Source organism: Chiloscyllium punctatum, chromosome 48, assembly GCF_047496795.1.
Source record: "Chiloscyllium punctatum isolate Juve2018m chromosome 48, sChiPun1.3, whole genome shotgun sequence".
Taxonomy (NCBI): Eukaryota; Metazoa; Chordata; class Chondrichthyes; order Orectolobiformes; family Hemiscylliidae; genus Chiloscyllium; species Chiloscyllium punctatum.
In genome coordinates, this window is record NC_092786.1 from 30,718,320 (window position 1) to 30,736,007 (window position 17,688).

Consider the following 17,688-nt stretch of genomic DNA (forward strand, 5'->3'; position numbering starts at 1 on the left):
ACTTGTTCCACCCACCTGTAGACAGAAGCCTGAACGTCAGACAGATAGCTCAGTGATAGGCATTATTGTCAAGGAATCAGGAGGTTAATTCACATAGAATCCCTGCAGTGCGGAAACAGGCCATTCCAGTCCCACAAGTCCACATTCACCTCTGAAAATTAAGCCGTCCAGACCCACCCCCCTTAATCTACATTTACCCCTGACTACTGTATCTAACCTACACACTCTTATACAATAGGCAATTTTGCACAACCAGTTCACCTCAACTGCACGTCCTTAGTTATGGGAGAAAACCCACAGAGACAGGGAGAACTCTACACAACCGCCCAAGTCACCCAAGGCTGGAATCAAAACCATCACTAACCATTGTGCCACCATGCTGCCAGAGAGAATGTGGGAAGAAATCTTAGAGGCAGTGGAAACCCAGTTCATATTTTATGTTGATTGTGACTCTTGAAATGTTAGCAGTGTCTGTCCACAGATACTGCTTGACCACCTGACTTTTCCCAGCATTCTGTGGTTTCAGATTTCCAGCCTGGGCAGTATTTTGCTTTTAGTCTTGAGTGTAGGTTCCTTCCAGAGTCTTCAGCATGTGCCAATGCTGTGGTTTTAAGAATTATATTTTGTCCTGGTTGGTTGGAGAGAATCTTTGAGGCAAAGGCAGGGAGCTACCTGTGGAAAACCAGTAAACACCTTTCAGCAGTTGCTGCTTAGGCCTTGAAGTGGCAACTATTTTCTCCACACCCCCTCCCCCCCCACCCTCACAGTCACAAAATCCAGGGAGGGGTGGGGCTGGGGGAAGATATTGTAAGGTATCGGGTTCAAATTGTGCAGAATAAGGGAACAGGTGTTGTTTCTGCAAAAGCTTACATTATAAAATTAGGCTGCGCATGCAAATACTAAACAGTGAGAAGCGAAAACAGGTAGAATTATCTCTGACTAATAGGGCAGAGCGACCGTGTACCAGGATGTGCCAGTCTCAGGAGGGTGTTTGGCAGGATGAACGCACAAAGACAGTAAACTATGTCAGGATAGTCACATATAAGGAACGAGATAAATAAGAGTAAGAGGAGACAGGCTTCGAGTAATGGGAGAAGTAAACAGAGGCGGAGAGAAACTAGACAAAGGTGGAGAGAAGCTAGAGCTTGTGATAGGCTACGCGCTACAGTAAAAGTAACCAACGGGTTGAAAGGGTAGGACCGAGAGATGCAGCTGAACAGCATAAATCAGAATGTAACCCCCAGATCGGGGTGCTTACTCATTAGGCACCCGTTCTTGCAAGTACGTATCAATAAAATTTGCTGCTTCAGAATTTTACTCTGATTGAAATTTATTAATTTGTGAGTTTTGTTTCTCACAATGTGGGGGCTCGTGTCCAGGATATCCATCATCACCAGCAGGGTGGGCACCGTCGACAGCTGGGAAGACACATCCCGTTCCTTTTAGAACGGTCCCGTGTTCCTCGGCGGTGGGTTGCCCCTTCTGGTTGACTGATTGAGATCCGATGAGAGTCTATCTGAACCAGGTGAAAGTGAGTAGGCACAGGGAGCCAGGCAACTCCGTGCATGGACCAAGGTAGGGCAATTGACTTTTAAGTACTGCCTTGGTGGCTGGGATTGAGTTCTAGTAGTTAATAAGTGTCTAAAGAAAGAACTCAATATGGGCTGTGCCGAGCATAATGTAAAAGCCTCCGAAAAATAAATGGAAATGGAGGCGGGGTCCCTGACAACATTCCTGCAGAAAGTCCGTTGGACAGGCTGTTGTGGAATTGGAAAAATAATACTTACACAAGGGGAAGAGATAGCAAAAAGATGATTAAATATTGTTGCTTTGTATGAACTAAGGAATCCATTCTTTGTCCTGCTGTCTTCTGGCCAAAGTATGGGTTGGATGAAGACTATGTTTGTAAATATTTGAATTTATATCTCAACAGACAACAGCCTTTCAGTCAGGAGGGATCAGATTATGCTTAGTGTTGGAAGGGCTAGTAGCTGAAGGGCCACTGAGGGTACACTTTGTAAGTAAATCTTGGCCAGACATCAAAAAATAAACTCTGAAAATAGATGGGTGGAGTGAGAAATCACTTGAATTGTTAAGAGATGCACAGAAAGTGTTTGTAAAGAGAGAGGATGAGAAGAAAAAGCAGAAGACAAAAATGATGGTAGCCACAGTTGACGAAGTAGTCAAGAAAAGAATCGAATCAGTGACGAGCAACCGGAATGGAGGTGGCAGCACGTAGAACATAGAGGAAGGAGTAGAGGATGAGGAGGACCTTCCGTAGGGTCCAGTCAACAGGGACAAGGTCAGAGGTGGAGACCACAACAAGCAGGGTGTTACATCCAGAAAAAAAAATTCAAAAGACAGAGGGGTGGAGCGAGAAGCCTCTCGAGTTATTGTTGCGGGAAGCTCAAAAAGTGTCTGTGAGATACGGTGTCTGTGTGTGTGCGTGTGTGTGTGTGTGTGAGTGAGAGAGACAGAGAGAGAAAAGAGCTGTACAGCTCATAGAAAGTTTAACCCTTTGTGATTCGGTTTGAATGCACATTTGTTTGTTGGTGATTGAATGTTTGTGCTTTGTTCCCTGGAGCTTGAGATCCGGGACTGTTTTGAATCTGATTTCTATTATGGAAATTTAACGTGACTTCTTTTAAGGTTAAGGATTTTACAGTGATTATGAAATAAAATGTTAACTCCTGTTCTTTTTACAGGTCATGATTGCCTTACTATCAGTTTCTAACTAATCTCTTTTATCCTTACATAAAAGCGATTTCAAATCAGCTTAATATGGAGGAAAACAACATGATCACCTTTTTTTGTGTGTCAGACTCATTTGTTTTCACTTAATTTTAAGCCGTAGCTTTATTCAGAAAGTTCCATCCCTCATCGACAGTTGAAGTTTCAGTTCAACATTAGATTGTAATTATTCAATCCTATGGTTAATATCTGTGACCTTGGATTCGGCCATTATTCATACATTATAAGTTTTTTTTAACTTGAATAGACAAATCCTTTTAAGACAGCTCTGGTTATTTCATGACCTTTGGCATTGTAATTGAGCAATGACTGGTCAGGACGACTTTAGAAACCTAATTTTGTATTTAATTTAAGGGGCTAAAACCGGGTAATAATAGTGGATTTCAAAGTTCGGAACTGTATGCATTTTGCATTTTAAATATTAAATACTGAATAAATGAATTTATAATATATAAATATATATTTACAAGTAAGATTCCAAAATGTATAGTTAGGAACAGGCTTTAAAGTTAGACAAGCATAAATTAATAAATTGGTATTTGAAGCTATAGGGAGCAAGAAATATTGCAATATTTCTTAAAACAAAAATAAAGGTTTAAACAAAACATTGGGTGATGAAGAATGGTCATTAGGTGGCCCGAAAGCTGTTCAATTGGTTAAATCGGCTCAGCAATTGATCTGGCAACGTATCAAGGGGAGTTGGACTATGGCGACAGTTTTGTGCTGTTTGGCACGAAGAATCAGTTTTGAGCTCATGACAAGATACTGCCACCAAATTGGGGATTGAATTAACTGCAAATGGTGCGATGGAATCTGTTGAGGTTTCTAAGAATGAATGTGCTCGAGCAAAACAATTACAGAAACAGAACGAGAAGTCACAAGTGACTGGTAAACAAACAGAACTGCGCAATTACAGTTTCTACAATGTTTTAGCCACTTGTTGCGTTTCCACCCTGAATTACAGATAATGATTATTTTATTTATATTATATATAATTAATAATTAATATTTATAATATATCAATTGTATTAGCCTGAATCAATATTAATTAACAGGATTCCTTCACACTCTCTCAGTCACCTGTCATATTGATTCATAGCTAATTTAAAACATGACAGCATTAATTTATTGTTAATTAAAGAATGGAAAGTTACATTACTGGCCACAGCGTGTGCAGGCAGTGGCAGCAACAACCTTATTGGTAGAGGAGAGTCGGAAACTTACTTTTGGGGGAGCCTTAAAAGTCAGCACCCCACATCAGGTACAGACCATCTTAAATCAGAAAGTGGGGCGGTGCCTTACGGACTCTAGAATTCTAAAATATGAAGCAATTTTAATAGAGAGGGATGACCTTATATTGATCACAGACACTTGTCTGAATCCAGCTCCCTTTCTCTGGAAAGGGGAGATGACGCACCCTCAGACCCAGAACATGACTGCCTCGACATTATAGAATATCAGACTAAAGTAAGAATGAACCTTAGTGATATCCCTCAACATGCAGGGGCCAGGCTGTTCATTGATAGGTCCTCCAGAGTGATTGAAGGTAAAAGACAGAATAGATATGCAGTAGTGGATGGAGTAGAGGGGAGTGTTATTGAGGCTAGTTGACTACCCAATGATTGGCCGGCACAGACATGTGAACTTTATGCACTAGGAAGGGCCCTAAAGACCACTGCAGCGGACAGCTGGAACTGACAACTGGAAGCGGCAGATTCAAACCACTACAAATGCTGGAGGAAGATCACAGGAGGCTCCCTCGCACTGAGGATGTCACCTAGACAGGGGACGAAATGTCTGCAACACAAATTCCCAGCTTGGCAAACAGAACCACAACAGTACAAACTTTCTTCCTGGAATCTCCCTGATCCACTGCAACAACTCTCAGGTGACAGGTGATGAACATCTGAGGGACAGTCAGGGACACAGTCACAAAAGTCAGTGTTTAGTGACTCCGTCCCCATTGTGGAGGAGCACATCAGCAGTTTCCTCTTACCAAGGATCGCTCATCGCCATAGAAATGCTAGGCGTCCAGATCAAACCGAGGCTTGTCCGGCTCACACCGGTCTCTCGGCAACATAAACCGAGGCCCACCCTCACCTGAGGAGACTGACAGTGAGACCCATGGAAGTGTTTGATGCAGGCAACGTGGAAGAAGCTTTATTCTGTACCTAAACATGTTATGTCCCTGTCTGGGGAGTGTTTGATCAGGACAATGCAGGGAGAGTTCAACTTTCTGTTTATTTTTAATTCACAGAGTAGAGGTAGTTTTACTCTGTATTTCACCAGGTGCTGTCTGTGTCTTGGGAGCCTTTGATGGGGACAGCTTTCCTTCCAGTTTTTAAGAGGGGAAGTTTTGGTTTCAGTTGCAGAGAATAGAATCTTTTACTCTGTTTCTAACTCAGTGATGCCCCTGGATTGAAAGTGTTTGATGTAGACAGTGTAGCTGTACAATTAGTTTAAAAGTGTAGAGACCGCTTTCTGTTCAGTGACAATGAGCTGAGGAGGCTCATGTATCGAGTCCCACACTGACCTTGCTCTGGTGGAGTTTCATGAGGATGGTGTTGTGGAAGAAAGTGAGGAGTGCAGATGCTGGAGACCAGAGTTCGGAACGTGTGGCAGTGGAAAAGGACAACAGGTCATGCAGCATCCGAGGAGTATGAGAGGCCACTTTTCCAGTAGGAGCTGTTCATCAGGATTGTGGATTGGGAAAGGGAGCTGAGAGATAAACAGGAGGTTAGGGGTGGGGGCAAGTTAGCTGGGATTGTGATAGGTAGATGCAGGTGTGGGGTTTTGAGGGAACTGAAATTTCATTTTGAAAGGGAAGATGTACTGGCACAGTGGTTAGCACTGCTGCCTCACAGCGACAGGGACATGGGTTCGATTCCAATCTCAGGTGACTCTTTGTGTGGACTTTGCACTTCTCCCCGTGTCTGTGTGGGATTACTCTGGGTTTTCCGGTCTCCTACCACTGTTCAAAGATGTGCAGGTTCAGTGGGCTGGCAATGGGAATGTACCCACAGTGTTCTAGGATGCGTAGGTTAGGTTCATCATTCAAGGGAATGTAGAGTAACAGGGTAGGGGAATGGGTCTGGCTGGGTTACCGTTCAGCGGGTCAGTGTGGACGTTTTGGGGCCAAATGGCTGGTTTCCACACTGCAGGGATTCTATGATTCAACATAAAGGTGGAAACATCCATCGAACCTGATCAGGTGTGCCCGAGAACTCTGTGGGAAGCTCCAGAAGTGATTGCTGGGCCCTTGCAGAGATATTTTGTATCATCGACAGTCACAGGTGAGGTGCTGGAAGACTGAGGTTTGGCGAATGTCCTATTCTAAGGACATGCAAGTCCTGGGCTGCTTCTGCCACCAAATTCTACCCACCCACAACTGGAGGAAGGACACCCCATCTTCCACCTTTAGGACCCTCCAACCTGATGAGATCAATGTGGTCTTTGCCAGTTCTGATCTTGTGTTCTTCCCCTCCCATCCCAGATCCAACTTTCTAACTCAGCACAGTCCTTTCTGAACTGTCCAACATGTCTATCATCTTTACCACCTATCACCAGCAGCCCTCACCTTCATCTCCCTGTTGTATTCCCAGCTACCTTTCACCTAGCCCCACTCCCTCCCATTTATCTGTCTGTTGCTTTGGTGCATCCTCCCACATTCCTGATGCTGAGCTTATTCTTGAAATGTTGACTCCCCTGTTCCTCAGATGATGCCTGACTGGCTGTGCTTTTCCAGCACCACATGTTCTGACTCTGGTCCAGTAATCATAATTCCATAAACCCTGAGAGGGGGCTAAATAACTTCCATTTCAAGGCTCCAAAACAACCACCGAAAGCTAAATCTACTAATTCTGATTCGCAGAGCTGGACTGCACCCATTCAGGCTGCTTCTTTTATTCCAATTTCTTAAACAAACCCCAAGGCCTCATAAGCTGTTTACTTCACTGGTTTCTAATAGACAGTTAGCCTTTGCCTCCAAGTTTCTTTTCAGTAACCAGGACAAAATACAATTAAATTGACAGTACTGTCGCATGCTGAAGACTCTGGAAGGAATTTACCCTCAGGACCAAAAGCAAGATACTGCACAGCCTGGAAATATGAAACAAACCACAAAATCCTGGCGAAAAACCAACGTGGTCTGGTAGCATTTGAGGAGAGATTCTGCAAAACTTTCAAAAGTCACACCCAACACAAAACATGAACTGTGTTTCCACACACTCTGCTAAGATTTCTCTTGCATTCTCGCAGGCAGCATAGCAGAGTAGTGGACATGATTGATATGAACTTCAGTAAGGCATTCAACAATGTTCCTCATGGATGACTGGTTAGCAAGGTTAGATCTTATAGAATACAGAGATTTGGATACAGAACTGGCTGGAAAGTAGAAGACATAGGGTGGTGGTGGACGGTTGCTTTCCAGAGTGGAGCTCTGTGACCAGTGGTGTGCCATAAGGATCGAAGCTGGGTCCACTACTTTTCATCATTTGTATCAATGATTTGAATGTGAACATAGGAGGTATGGTTAGTAAGTTTGCAGATGACACCAAAATTGACTATTTCAATCACCAGATCTGAAGTCAAGAAGCCAGCGGAAGTGTTTGAAGCAGGTACGTAAACAACGTTCAAAAATGCATTCAGAGAAAAACATGGATAGGAAAGGATTAGAAGGCTGTGGGCCCAGTACAGGGAAATGGGGTTAGTGTGGATGGACATTGTGGTCAGCCCAGACCAGTTTGGGCTGAAGGGCCTCTGTGTGCTGTAGGAGTCTGAATTTAAAAATTGCCAAGAGGAGGCGGTTCCACAAATTTCCCTACCCTCAATAATGGGGCAACTAACACAAAGGATAAGGCTGAAACATTTACAACAACCTGCAGCCAGAAAGATCCAAATTGACAATCCATTGTAGTCCCCAGCATCACCGATGCCTGTCTTCAGTTAGTACTATTGACTCCACGTGACATCGAGAAACAGCTGCAGACATTGGATACTGTGAAGCCAACGCACTCTGACTAACAATGTCGGAATAAGGTGAAAGAGCTGTGATCCTTAACGTGCCGTGTCCCTGTCTATTCTGTTCCAGTACAGCTACAACTGCAGCATCGACCTGGAAATGGAGATAATTGTCCAGTAGCATCCTGTTGCTCAGAACTGGGATAAATCCAACCTTGCCAAATCCTCCCCCACCAATCCACTCTCAATCACAAGTGAAGTGATGGAAGGTTTTGTCAACAGTGTTATCAAGGCACATGTCCTCCACACTAACCTGGTCACTGATGCTCAGTCTGTGTTCCACCAGGGCTACCCAGCTCCTGATCTCAGTACAGCTTGGTCCAAGTATGAGTAAAAGAGCTGAACTAAAAGAGGGGAAGTGAGGGTGACTGCTTTAAGACCAAGGCAGAATTTGACTGAGCAATTTACCAAGGGGTCAGAGGAAAATTGGACTCAGTGTGATTCGAAAAACCTCTTTGATGGTTGGTATCATGACCAGCACAACGAAAGATGGTTCTAGTTATCAATGTTCAATCACCACATTCCTAGGACATCTCTGCCAGTGTTCCTCAAGTTACTCTCTTAGACACAACCATGCCAACTGCTCCATCAAAGACCTTCCCTCCATCAGAATGTCAGAAGTGGGGATGTTTGCTCATAATTGCCCAATGTTCAGCCCCATTGACAATGTCACAGACACTGAATCAGTCCCTGTTCAAATGCAGCAAGACCTGAACAACATTCACATTCAGAACACACAACTGTCAGGGCAATGACTGTCTGCAACAAGGGGAAATCTCACTATCACACCATGACAGTCTCCATGACATTCCCATTGCTCAATCCCTCACTATTAACATCCTGTGGCTTCTGTGTCTCGGCTGGGATTTGTTGCCTGTCCCTAATTGCCCTTGATTTGATTGGTTTGCTCAGCTATTTCGGAATCAGCGACCTTGCTGTGGGTCTGGAGACACATTTAGGCCGGACCAGGTCAAGATGGTAGATTTCCTTCCCTCATGGGAATTGTGAATGAGATGGGATTTATAAAAGATTAGTTTCACAGTCACAATTACTGAGTAGATATTTTCAAAAAAAGACAGAACACAAAAATCCATCAGCGACAACAATCGCATTTGAGCCCCCAGCCTCAGATGTTTACCTGACTCACTGAATTCCTGTCTCAGTAACATACCATTATGCCACTTGTTCCACCCACCTGTAGACAGAAGCCTGAACGTCAGACAGATAGCTCAGTGATAGGCATTATTGTCAAGGAATCAGGAGGTTAATTCACATAGAATCCCTGCAGTGCGGAAACAGGCCATTCCAGTCTCACAAGTCCGCATTCACCTCTGAAAATTAAGCCGACCAGACCCACCCCCCTTACTCTACATTTACCCCTGACTAATGTTTCTAACCAACACACTCTTATACAATAGGCAATTTTGCACAGCCAGTTCACCTAAACTGCACATCCTTAGATTATGGGAGAAAACCCACAGAGACAGGGAGAACTCTAGACAACTGCCCAAGTCACCCAAGGCTGGAATCAAAACCATCACTAACCATTGTGCCACCATGCTGCCAGAGAGAATGTGGGAAGAAATCTTAGAGGCAGTGGAAACCCAGTTCATATTTTATGTTGATTGTGACTCTTGAAACGTTAGCAGTGTTTGTCCACCGATACTGCTTGACCACCTGAGTTTTCCCAGCATTCTGTGGTATCAGATTTCCAGCCTGGGCAGTATTTTGCTTTTAGTCTTGAGTGTAGGATCCTTCCAGAGTCTTCAGCATGTGCCAATGCTATGGTTTTAAGAATTATATTTTGTCCGGGTTGGTTGGAGAGAGTCTTTGAGGCAAAGGCAGGGAGCTACCTGTGGAAACCAGTAAACACCTTTCAGCAGTTGCTGCTTAGGCCTTGAAGTGGCAACTATTTTCTCCACACCCCACCCTCTCAGTCACAAAATCCAGGGTGGGGTGGGAGGGGGGAAGATACTGTAAGGTATCGGGTTCAAATTGTGCAGAATAAGGGAACAGGTGTTGCTTCTGCAAAAGCTTACATTATAAAATTAGGCTGCACATGCAAATACTAAACAGTGAGAAGCGAAAACAGATAGAATCATCTCTGACTAATAGGGCAGAGCGACCGTGTAGCAGGATGTGCCAGTAACAGGAGAATAGTGTGCCAGTCTCAGGAGGGATGTGGCCAACGGATGGAATTTAGTTTGGCAGGATGAACGCACAAAGACAGTAAACTATGTCAGGTAGTCACATATAAGGAACGAGATAAATAAGAGTAAGAGGGGACAGGCTTCGAGTAATGGGAGAAGGAAACAGAGGCGGAGAGAAACTAGACAAAGGTGGAGTGAAGCTAGAGCTTGTGATAGGCTACGCGCTACAGTAAAAGTAACCAACGGGTTGAAAGGGGAGGTCTGAGAGATGCAGCTGAACAGCATAAATCAGAATATAACCCCCAGATCGGGGTGCTTACTCATTAGGCACCCGTTCTTGCAAGTACGTATCAATAAAATTTGACTCTGCTTCAGAATTTGACTCTGATTGAAATTTATCAATTTGTGAGTTTTGTTTCTCACAATTTGGGGGCTCGTGTCCAGGATATCCATCATCACCAGCAGGGTGGGGACCGTCGACGGCTGGGAAGACACGTCCCGTTCCTTTTAGAACGGTCCCGTGTTCCTCGGCGGTGGGTTGCCCCTTCTGGTTGACTGATAGACTCTCATCGGATCTCAATCTGAACCAGGTGAAAGTGAGTAGGCACAGGGAGCCAGGCAACTCCGTGCATGGACCAAGGTAGGACAATTGACTTTTAAGTACTGCCTTGGTGTCTGGGATTGAGTTCTAGTAGTTAATAAGTGTCTAAAGAAAGAACTCAATATGGGCTGTGCCGAGGATAAAGTATAAGCCTCCGAAAAATAAATGGAAATGGAGGCGGGGTCCCTGACAACACACCTCCAGAAAGTCCGTTGGGCAGGCTGTTGTGGAATTGGAAAAATAATACTTGCACAAGGGGAAGAGATAGCAAAAAGATGATTAAATATTGTTGCTTTTTATGAACTAAGGAATCCATTCTTTGTCCTGCCGTCTTCTGGCCAAAGTATGGGTTGGATGAAGACTATGTTTGTAAATACTTGAATTTATATCTCAACAGAAAACAGCCTTTCAGTTGGGAGGGATCAGATTATGCTTAGTGTTGGAAGGGCTAGTAGCTGAAGGGCCACTGAGGGTACACTTTGTAATAAATCATGGCTAGACATCAAAAAATAAACTCTGAAAATAGATGGGTGGAGTGAGAAATCACTTGAATTGTTAAGAGATGCACAGAAAGTGTTTGTAAAGAGAGAGGATGAGAAGAAATTTCAGAAGGCAAAAATGATTGTAGCCACAGTTGACGAAGTAGTCAACTAAAGAATCAAATCAGTGACTAGCAACCGGAGTGGAGGTGGCAGCACGTAGAAAATAGAGGAAGGAGTAGAGGATGAGGAGGACCTTCCGTAGGGTCCAGTCAACAGGGACAAGGTCAGAGGTGGAGACCACAACAAGCAGGGTGTTACATCCAGAAAAAAAAATTCAAAAGACAGAGGGGTGGAGCGAGAAGCCTCTCGAGTTATTATTGCGGGAAGCTCAAAAAGTCTCTGTGAGATACGGTGTCTGTGTGTGTGTGTGTGAGAGAGACAGAGAGAGAGAGAGAGAGAGAGAGAGAGAGAAAAGAGCTGAACAGCTCATAGAAAGTTTAACCCTTTGTGATTCGGTTTGAATGCACATTTGTTTATTGGTGATTGAATGGTTGTGCTTTGTTCCCTGGAGCTTGAGATCTGGGACTGTTTTGAATCTGATTTCTATTATGGAAATTTAACATGATTTCTTTTAAGGTGAAGGATTTTACAGTGATTATGAAATAAAATGTTAACTCCTGTTCTTTTTACAGGTCATGATTGCCTTCCGATCAGTTTCTAACTAATCTCTTTTATCCTTACATAAAAGCGATTTCAAATCAGCTTAATATGGAGGGAAACAACATGATCACCTTTTTTTGTGTGTCAGACTCATTTGATTTCACTTAATTTTAAGCCATAGCTTTATTCAGAAAGTTCCCTCCCTCATCGTCAGTTGAAGTTTCAGTTCAACATTAGATTGTAATAAATCAATCCTATGGTTAATATCTGTGACCTTGGATTCGGCCATTATTCATGCATTATAAGTTTTTTTAAACTGGAATAGACAAATCCTTTTAAGACAGCTCTGGTGATTTCACGACCTTTGGCATTGTAATTGAGCAATGACTGGTCAGAACTACTTTAGAAACCTAATTTTGTATTTAAATTAAGGGGCTAAAACCGGGTAATAATAGTAGATTTCAAAGTTCGGAACTGTATGCATTTTGCATTTTAAATATTAAATACTGAATAAATGAATTTATAATATATAAATATATATTTACAAGTAAGATTCCAAAATGTATAGTTAGGAACAGGCTTTAAAGTTAGACAAGCATAAATTGATCAATTGGTATTTGAAGCTACAGGGAGCAAGAAATATTGCAATATTTCTTAAAACAAAAATAAAGGTTTAAACAAAACATTGGGTGATGAAGAATGGTCATTAGGTGGCCCGAAAGCTGTTCAATTGGTTAAATCGGTTCAGCAATTGATTTGGCAATGTATCAAGGGAGTGGGAACGAAAGAGTTAATTGGATTATGGCGACAGTTTTGTGATGAGAGGCACGAAGAATCAGTTTTGAGCTCATGACAAGATACTGCCACCAAATTGGGGATTGAATTAACTGCAAGTGGTGCGATGCAATCTGTTGAGGTTTTTAAAAATGAATGCACTCGAGCAAAGCAATTACAGAAACAGAACGAGAAGTCACAAGTGACTGGTAAACAAACAGAACTGCGCAATTACAGTTTCTACAATGTTTTAGCCACTTGTTGCGTTTCCACCCTGAATTACCGATAATGATTATTTTATTTATATTATATATATAATTAATAATTAATATTTATAATATATCAATTATATTAGCCTGAATCAATATTAATTAAAAGGATTCCTTCACACTCTCTCAGTCACCTGTCATATTGATTCAAAGCTAATTTAAAACATGACAGCATTAATTCATTGTTAATTAAAGAATGGAAAGTTACATTACTGGCCACAGCGTGTGCAGGCAGTGGCAGCAACAACCTTATTGGTAGAGGAGAGTCGGAAACTTACTTTTGGGGGAGCCTTAAAAGTCAGCACCCCACATCAGGTACAGACCATATTAAATCAGAAAGCGGGACGGTGCCTTACGGACTCTAGAATTCTAAAATATGAAGCAATTTTAATAGAGAGGGATGACCTTATATTGATCACAGACACTTGTCTGAATCCAGCTCCCTTTCTCTGGAAAGGGGAGGATGACGCTCCCTCAGACCCACAACATGACTGCCTCGACATTATAGAATATCAGACTAAAGTAGGAATGAACCTTAGTGATATCCCTCTACGTGCAGGGGCCAGGCTGTTCATTGATAGGTCCTCCAGAGTGATTGAAGGTAAAAGACACAATGGATATGCAGTAGTGGATGGAATAGAGGGGAGTGTTATTGAGGCGAGTTGACTACCCAATGATTGGCCGGCACAGACTTGTGAACTTTATGCACTAGGAAGGGCCCTTAAGATCTTGGAAGGCAAAGAAGGAACTGTGTCCACAAATTCTAAGTATGCCTTCGGGGTGGCACACACATTTGGGAAGATGTGGCAGGAGAGGGGACTGATAAACAGTAGGGTAAAGAACTAGCTCGAGGAATTGGTAAAGCAAGTATTGGAATCCCTTTAATTGCCAAAGGAAATAGCAATGGTCCACATAAATGGACAGCAGCAGGGAAATGATCCCGTGGCAAAGGGAAATAGATTGGTGGATGAAGTCGCGAAGGAGGCAGCTCTGAACTCTCAACCTGCTACAATATAGATTTTGGTACCGATGGTGCAGGAACCTGGGGCGGGGGGAAAAGACCGATATTTAGCGCTAAGGAAAAGAGAGAGTTAGAAGAGCTGGGAGCTACGCAGACAGGAGAAGGGCGCTGGATGCTACCCGATGGCCGGGAGATGCTAAATACAATGATGAAGCAAGAAATTATGGCTGTCTTACACCAGGGAGTGCAAGCAATGTGTGATTTGGTCTTAAGGAAATATGGATGCAAAGGGATCTATACGATAGCCAAACAGATATGTGAGGGATGTATAACATGCAAGAAAGTCAACAAGAAGTTATTGAGGAAACAAGTCCCAGGAGGGAGAGAACCTGGGCTCTGAGCATTTCAGAGCATTCAAGTCGATTATACCGAATTACCCCGAGTAGGAAGACTGAGGTATATCCTGGTAGTGGGTGATCACCGATCTGGATGGGTGGAGGCGTACCCTTTAGCCACTGCCACTGCAAGTGGGGAGTCCAAGATAATACTTGAACACATAATTCCTAGAGACGGGATAATGGAATGCATAGATTCAGATCAGGGAATTCATTTTAAATCCAGGGTACTCCAGGGAGTACTGAAGGGTTATGTATCTCCTGGGAGTTCCACACCCCTTGGCACCCACCTTCATCAGGTAAGGTTGAGAGAATGAACCAGACACTCAAGAAGCAGTTATCGAAATTAGTAGTAGAAACCAGACTCTCTTGGACTAAGTGTTTACCTATAGCCCTTTTGCGAGTGCGGACAGCCCCAAGGAAAGATATGGGGCTGTCCCCTTATGGGATATTGCTTGGCCTGTCCTATCTGGGAACGAAAGCGGAACTGCCAACCCTGGAGACTAAACATCTGTTCTTTAAAAACAGTTGGAGTTGCAGGAGACAATGCCTTGAGAGTTTGCCTTTCGTTATGGGGGTATTTATGTGAACTGACTGTTGGACCAGGCAGAGAGGGAGGACTGCAGATGTGGAGATCAGTCAAAATGTGGTGCTGGAAGAGCACAGCTGGTCAGGCAGCATCTGAGGAACAGGAGAGTCAACATTCCAAGCATAAGCTTGGCATCAGGAATGTGGTAGGGGTATCCAAGGGCAAGGGCTTGGACCAGGGTGAAAAGTAGCTGGGAATACAGAAGTTGGAGGGGCGGTGTTACTGATACATCCAAGGTGGTCTAATCTGCACACTGGAAGCAGCAAATATCTGCCATAACCCAATTAATCATTCAGGAAACTCAGTTCATGGATTGGAGAGGCTAAACCTAGAGATTGTACCCAGGAATAGTTTAAATTAAGGAAGGATGCAGAAATAAAACCAGCTCCAGACAGAAGGCACCATGAATCACTGCTTTATTGACTATTCCAATCTCCAGTTGATGGGTGTTTTCTTGTGTCTCCTGTACAGGAACAAGGCCAGCAATGAAGCAGAAATCAGACAGACAGCTGCCACAGACAGGACCACCATCACAACCAGCTCTGACTCCACACCTACAAAACAAGGAGAAACCAATGGTTACTGGGGAAAAACAGGGACAGAAAGGGAAACTAGCAGGCAGCCAACTCACCGCTTGGAGACCTCTCCTGCATCCTTCCGTCACCCTCAGTCAGGGGCTGAGTTGCCAGGTTGGTCAGCGCAGCATCCAGAATGATCAGGGGGCCAAGTGAGGCCTCTCCTTCCCACTTCAATCCAGCTTCACACTCTACAAGATCAACATCCCAGTCAGGGAGGGGGAGTGGGAGTGACGAGAGAGCCCCAACATCTCGAGGGTCAACATCCTACCAGGTTCAGTGCCAAGGCCTCTCCTTCCTCTGGAGGGAGACAGGATCTCCCTTGTGCTCCCACAATTCCCCACAGGCACAAATGTCCTCCAATGGGGTCCAGCTAAACAGAAACAGCCCATCAACCACATGGTGCATCATCTCTCCCAACAACAACATCCCTGAGGGACAGGGAGAGGGAACTTACATATTCTGCAGCTTCTGGAAAGTACAAGCTTTCAAAGTCTGAGAAGATTTGTAGCTCGGGTACTCGTTGTGGTTCTGTTTGCCAAGCTGGGAATTTGTGTTGCAGACATTTCGTCCCCTGTCTAGGTGACATCCGCAGTGCTAGGGAGCCTCCTGTGAAGCGCTTCTGTGATCTTCCTCCAGCATTTGTAGTGGTTTGAATGTGCCGCTTCCGGTTGTCAGTTCCAGCTGTCAGCTGCAGTGGTCGGTATATTGGGTCCAGGTCAATGTGTTTGTTGATTGAATCTGTGGATGAGCACAGGTTGACCTGGACCCAATATACCGACCACTGCAGCGGACAGCTGGAACTGACAACTGGAAGCGGCACATTCAAACCACTACAAATGCTGGAGGAAGATCACAGGAGGCTCCCTAGCACTGAGGATGTCACCTACATAGGGGACGAAACGTTTGCAACACAAATTCCCAGCTTGGCAAACAGAACCACAAGCTTTGTTCCTGCAATCTCCCTGATCCACTGCAACAACTCTCAGGAGACAGGTGATGAACATCTGAGGGACAGTCAGGGACACAGTCACAAAAGTCAGTGTTTCGTGTCTCCCTCCCTCTTACCAAGGATCGCTCATCGCCATAGAAACGGAAGGCGTCCAGATCAAACCGAAGCTTGTCCGGCTCACACCCGTCTCTCGGCAACACAAACCGAGGCCCACCCTCACCTGAGGAGACTGACAGTGAGACCCATGGAAGTGTTTGATGCAGGCAACGTGGAAGAAGCTTTATTCTGTACCTAAACATGTTATGTCCCTGTCTGGGGAGTGTTTGATCGAGACAATGCAGGGAGAGTTCAACTTTCTGTTTATTTTTAGTTCACAGAGTAGAGGTACTTTTACTCTGTATTTCACCAGGTGCTGTCTGTGTCCTGGGAGCCTTTGACGGGGACAGCTTTCCTTCCAGTTTTTAAGAGGGGAAGTTTTGGTTTCAGTTGCAGAGAATAGAATCTTTTACTCTGTTTCTAACTCAGTGATGCCCCTGAATTGAAAGTGTTTGATGTAGACAGTGTAGCTGTACAATTAGTTTAAAAGTGTAGAGACCGCTTTCTGTTCAGTGACAATGAGCTGAGGAGGCTCATGTATCGAGTCCCACACTGACCTTGCTCTGGTGGAGTTTCATGAGGATGGTGTTGTGGAAGAAAGTGAGGAGTGCAGATGCTGGAGACCAGAGTTCGGAACGTGTGGCAGTGGAAAAGCACAACAGGTCATGCAGCATCCGAGGAGTATGAGAGGCCACTTTTCCAGTAGGAGCTGTTCATCAGGATTGTGGATTGGGAAAGTGGGCTGAGAGATAAACAGGAGGTTAGGAGTGGGGGCAAGTTAGCTGGGATGGCGATAGGTAGATGCAGGTGTGGGGTTTTGAGGGAACTGAAATTTCATTTTGAAAGGGAAGATGTACTGGCACGTTGGCACAGTGGTTAGCACTGCTGCCTCACAGCGACAGGGACATGGGTTCGATTCCAGTCTCAGGTAACTCTTTGTGTGGACTTTGCACATTCTCCCCGTCTCTGTGTAATGACTCTGGGTTTTCAAGTTCAGTGGGCTGGCAATGGGAATTTACCCACAGTGTTCGAGGATGTGTAGGTGAGGTTCAGCATTCAAGGGAATGTAGAGTAACAGGGTAGGGGAATGGGTCTGGGTGGTTACCGTTCAGCGGGTCAGTGTGGCCTTTTTGGGGCCAAATGGCTGGTTTCCACACTGCAGGGATTCTATGATTCAACATATAGGTGGAAACATCCATCGAACCTGATCAGGTGTGCCCGAGAACTCTGTGGGAAGCTCCGGAAGTGATTGCTGGGCCCTTGCAGAGATATTTTGTATCATCGACAGTCACAGGTGAGGTGCTGGAAGACTGGGGTTTGGCGAATGTGTTGCTACTGTTTAAGAAAGGTGGTAAGGAAAAGCCAGGGAACTATAGACTGGTGAGCCTGACATCGGTGGTGGGTACGTTGTTGG